The following is a 5510-nucleotide window of genomic DNA, read 5'->3' as shown; positions in this document are numbered from 1 at the left end:
TAAGGCAGGAGGTCAAAAGATTTGTTTACAAGAATTTAAGGAAAATATCCCTAATATCGCTTATCTTTCTTTCCTGAGGGGAGAGGGGGAGAAAATATGCCAAATATTTCAATGCACTACCCAACTAAGATGTGTAGGATCTGAGAAAAAAAATCTCATTATGGTTGCCACCCCTTTATACATCAAACCCAAGTTTCAGGTGATTTGTACATCCGGAACATCTGGATCTTCAGGCCTTTAACTTCGGAGAAGATCCAGTAAATCAAGGACTCGGCAATTTTAAGTATGAAGAATGGGCAGGGTTTAACTGGGATCTAATCCAAGCTATACTTAGACGTCAGTAAGCAAAGGCGAATACAAATATCAAACTACTTGATTTGAGTCGCAAGTATATTAGACCTTATGCTTACGCAAAACATCAGGGCAGAAAACATTAGGGTCTGTACTCTCATTAGGATCCCTGAGAAGAGACAGAAGAGAATGCATTTCCCCAGAAAAAGAGATACCAAAGAGAGTTCCCAGTAGGGATTCTGTAATAGGACTAGTTCCTCTTTTCAAAGATTTCACAAAGAATAGTTTTAAGATTTTGTTGCTGAACCACTTAAGAAAGATAATTAAAAACCAGACCCACCCATTGAGTTAGTGCTAGTGGAATCTGTCCTTCTGGAAGTGCCAGATGGAGCTTAAAAAAAAAAAAAATCTCTTCACTAATGGTCGCCAAGATTCCTTGGCACTGGATGCCAAGACCAGGATATTAACCCAGAATTCCTAGCCAAATCCAAGGTTGGTTAATTACTATCTGCCAACCTTAAAAAAAAAAAAAAAAAAAAAAAGGCACCTTCTCTGTTCCTGACTGAAATCTAAAGAGGTCGCTCTTACTTGAAATTCTTGTGTAGTACCATCAGTCAATCTGTTTTCCCTTAAAAGAGCATTGTAACTGAAATGCTGATTTAAAGCATATGGATTCTCTGAGTCCCATGTACATGGGAAACATACACTACATATATTAAAAATATATAAGATGCTGTAATAGTTTAAAGCCTCCCTAAACAGTAATCTAAAAAATTCACATCCAGGACAATACTGACAATGCTTTCTTTCCAATTAAGACTGAAGAGACTTACATGAAGGTTTATATTAAACAGAGATTTTTGAACCATGAAACTTTTAAGACTAAAAAGGAAGGCTTCACTGCCAGGAGCACAATTCCAGGAAAAAGCTATATATGCAAATGTCAGTTACAAGGCCTTCCAGGGTTGTGCAAAGATCCTGCATACAAATAGCAAAGCATACACTCCACAGCAATTCTGAACACCAAGTACCTTTTTTGGTGCTAAGGTGCCATTGCCAACATACCCTGCACATTGCTTGAAATACCATAAAGCAGGGTTCAATTTCTAGCTCTGTATTCACTAGCCATGTGGCCTTTTAGACAAGTTGGTAAAATTCTTTGAGCCTCATATGCTCCCACATATTTAACTTCTTCTTCAACAAAATCAAGAACGTTATCTGTATCTTTCACTATTTTAAAATATTTTAATAGATACATATTTTAAGGACTACAAACTATATGGCCTTCAATCATCCATCCCCTCCCAAACTCCCACCTCAAGACCTTTGTACTCGCTGTTCCGTCTTCTTACTGTGCCCTTCCCTCAGGGATCCACATTCCCTCACTTGCTCCAGCTCTTAACTGAAGTCCCAGTCTCCTCAAGGTCTCCTCTTGCCACCCTACCAAAAATTTCAATTACTTTAACTCTTGTCCCCAAAACTACATTTTTCCCCTTCCCTGACTTATTTTTTTTCATACCATGTAACACTGTACAACATACAATATTTTTTATCTAAATGGTTATTGTATTCCTCCCTTCCTTGAAGAGGGCTCCAGAACAAAGATCTCAGTTTTATTCATTGCTATACCATCAGCACCCAGAACAGCACCTGGCACAGAGCCATGTTCAATAAATATCTGTTGTGTGAATACCAAATGAGACTTAACACAGCCCACAGATAGGTACCCCACAGCCCCACCTGCTGCCTTTGGGGAGAATATCACAACACTTCAAAAACACTGTAAAGAACTATCAGCTTGTCGGGACTAACCAACAACACTGTCCACTCTTAACATCTGAAAAAACACTGGACCTCACACCTCATTTGTACAAGAAAGAAAATTAAGAAGCTGATAATTGGGGGGCACTTGGGTGGCTCAGTGGGTTAAAGCCTCTGCCTTCAGCTCAGGTCATGATCCTCAGGGTCCTGGGATTGAGCCCCCGCACTGGGCTCCCTGCTCAGTGGGAAGCCTGCTTCCCCCTCTCTCTCTGCTTGCCTCTCTGCAAACTTGTGATCTTTGTCTGTCAAATAAATGAATAAAATCTTAAAAAAAAAAAAAAGAAGAGGCTGATAATTGGGATAAAGTAGAAAGTTACATGGGGTTAAAAAGTCTCACTTTGGTTAATACTGAGCAAAATTTCCTTTTAATGTTAATATTAAGCCATCTCAAGATACCTGGGTGGCTCAGTTGGTTAAGCGTCTGCCTTCAGCTCAGGTCCTGATCCTCAAGGTCCTGGGATTGAGTCCCACACTGGGCTCCCTGCTCAGCGGGGAGCCTGCTTCTCCCTCTCCCTCTGCTCTTCCCCCTGCTTATATTCTCTCTCTCTGTCAAATACATAAATAAAATCTTTTAAAAAAATATTAAGCCATCCCCATGTAAATTTACTACCCTACCCTCTGCTTTTTTCTTTAGGTTTGACCTCTCTAAGCCAATCTTTTTATTTTTAAAGGTTTTGTTTATTTATTTATTTGACAGAGGGCACACAACCAGGCAGAGGGGCAGAGGAAGAGGGAGAAACAGGCTCCCCACTGAGCAGGGAGCCAAATGTGGGGCTTGATCCCAGGACCCTGGGATCATGACCTGAGCTTAAGTCAGAGGCTTAACCCACTGAGCCACCAGGTGCCCACTAAAGCCAATCTTAAAACATACTGACCTCATATTTGCAATTTTACCAAACACAGTATTCTCCAGAAACCCGCAGAGGGTGCTAGAAAGTGAAACCAAAGCCTCGCTGGCTTGGTTGCTGGAGCACGCAGCCCTTGATCTCCCGGTTATGGGTTCGAGCCCCAAATGATGTAAAGATTACTTTAAAAAAAATTTTTTTTCTTTAACTTTCATAAAAATCTTGAAGTGAAAGATCCTTACCATATACATTCCCAGAATGAAATATACATATATTAAGTGTGTATGTGTGTGTGTGTTGTGTGGCCATATATGGCCAGAAATACATCTGTAAATAATAATCAGGAACACCGGGTGTGTTAAAGTGAAAAATTCAAAGATGCCCACCTTTGTACGGAGTACAAGAGGACCAGATCATTGCTTATTAATCATCTATTGGGCTTAGAAGCCCAGCAGAGACAGTATTTAAAAAGCGGCGGTATTTAAAAGCAAGGGTCAAACATTATTGAGTTAAGTTCACATGTATTAATGTGTATGAGTGACATGGGATGCAAAAGACTCAATGTTAGACACTGGGTAACACTGGGTGCCTGGGTGGCTCACTGGGTTGAGCCTCTGCCCCACCACCTCCTGCTTCTCTCCCTACTTGTGATCTCTCTCTCTGTCAGGTGAATAAGTAAAATCTTTTTTTAAAAAATTTAATACAAGTAAGAAGGGCACCAAATTTGAAACTCCTAAACAACAGAAACCAGGTCGGCTTAGCCATTCTTGAAAACGTAGGGAGGGCACGATCTCTATCTTCAGACAATACGTACAAGAGATCCCACCCAGTTTCAATTTTATTTTTACTCCTTCGAACGAGGAGGCCTAAGATGTACTCTTTCTGTGAATGTCAAAAACCCAGCACCAGCCTTGTTCTAGCAATTGTCTACTTCCTTTGGTATAATAAAGCCCAGCCTTGCTCCTGGCCAGGAATTCACTAAACTAATCTCATAACTAAGCACCTGGAGTCAATACCTGAGCTCAAATCCTGACACCCCCACTTATTAGCTATATGACCCTGAGCAAGGTACTTGACCTTTCCATGCCTCCTGTGTAAAATGGGGATAATGACAGCACCTTCCTTGGGTGAAGCTGATTAATGAGATAAAACATAAAAGACTTGCCCAAAGCCTGACCAAAGGAAGCCCTCACTAAAGGTTAATTGTTACTATTTCCAGAGGAAAAAACTGCCCCAAGGCTGAGGAGCAACATAACAGGATCCTTGTAAAAGGTTATCATTAAACCCCAAAGCCAAACACATTTGTTCTCCTGATTGGTGGATACCACAGGTTATAGTAATAATAATAAAACAGTAACACCAACCAGAATCATAACCCCAAAAGCAGCAACACAAATAACTGAGCTCTTACTGGCCAGGCACTGTCCTAACCTAAAACAGGAAGAAGGCAAGGTCGCTTAAAAAAAAAAAAAAAAAAAAAAAAAAAAAATCCAAATTTCTCTACCCTCCTTTTAAAATACGGTAACTGGTGACCAAGTTTTGCTAAAAACAGGTATGGAGAAGATTACAGACTTGACGTGGAATTTCTTCATACCACAGAGGTGGGGCTGTGAAGGGGGGGGGGGGGGTGGTGCTCGGTTCCTGCCAGATGGGAAAGCCACATGAAGTGGACAAACAGCCGAGTTCAGGGTTTATCCCCAAATCAAAATCAGATTTTTGAACCACAGGACCTCCAAATTAGGGGAATCCGAAGGCTCTGCTTTTAAAATAACCTCTAAACAAGTGTCATCTGTCCTCCGAGCCAATCCCCTGCCGAGGGAGAAGGCTCGGGTTACGGGGCAGTGGTGTTATTTCAGAAATCCTTGTCACCTCTTGTCATCCACCCTCTCCGAGAATCACAGTCCCGCCGACAAAAGCCACGGCCAGGCAGGCCGGAGGCCAGCGGGGCCAGCCCGCCGGCCGGCGCACGCACGGAGGCCAGGGCCAGGGTGCCCTCCGTTCCGGCTCGCGGGCACCGGGTGGCAGGGCCCGAGGAACGCTCCCGAGACCCGGCGGCAGCGCCCAGGGGCAACAGGTCCCGCCGGGGCTCGGCCTCCGCGGGGTCCCGGCCGCCCCCAAGCCCCCCAGGGCCGAGGGGAGAGGAGCCCGGGAGGGAGCGGCGCCTGGGGCGGCGCAGGGGCAAGGAGTCCAAGCTCCATCTTGAGGCGGACGGAGGAAGGGAAGGCCGGGCTCGGCGCTGACAGGGCCGGCTACTTTTCCGGCTCCGCGGTGGGGCACCCCAGGGACCCCCGGCCTCCAGGGCCACCCGCTCGGGACCCCCGGGGTCCCCTCGGAAGCGGCCCGCTCGAGGCACTCGGGGCCCTCCCGGACGCCGGGCTCGGCCCCCAACCCCCGGCCCCGAGCCCGGCGGACGGGAGCGGGCCCGGCCGGGAGCAAGGGGGAAGGGGAGGAGGGCACCAGGGAAGGGGAGAGGGCCCGCGCCGCGCCCCGCTCACCGCCGCCTCGGTCGCCGCCAGTCGCCGCCACCTGCCCCACTGCAGCAGCAGCAGCAGC

General features: G+C 45.7%; 1 protein-coding gene across 3 annotated transcripts in view; it reads right to left on the bottom strand.

Annotated features, from left to right (window-relative positions):
- CLIP1 (CAP-Gly domain containing linker protein 1) overlaps positions 1-5510 on the bottom strand; it is a 126472-nt gene extending 120962 nt beyond the window's left edge. For all 3 annotated transcript variants that reach the window (XM_059408332.1, XM_059408335.1, XM_059408333.1), the window contains exon 1: positions 5453-5510. The gene's annotated coding sequence lies outside the window, so the exon portion shown is untranslated. The remainder of the gene's footprint in view (positions 1-5452) is intronic.

The sequence above is a fragment of the Mustela nigripes genome, chromosome 8 (genome assembly GCF_022355385.1).
Source record: "Mustela nigripes isolate SB6536 chromosome 8, MUSNIG.SB6536, whole genome shotgun sequence".
NCBI classification, from domain to species: domain Eukaryota; kingdom Metazoa; phylum Chordata; class Mammalia; order Carnivora; family Mustelidae; genus Mustela; species Mustela nigripes.
This window is presented reverse-complemented; position numbering and strand designations above follow the sequence as displayed.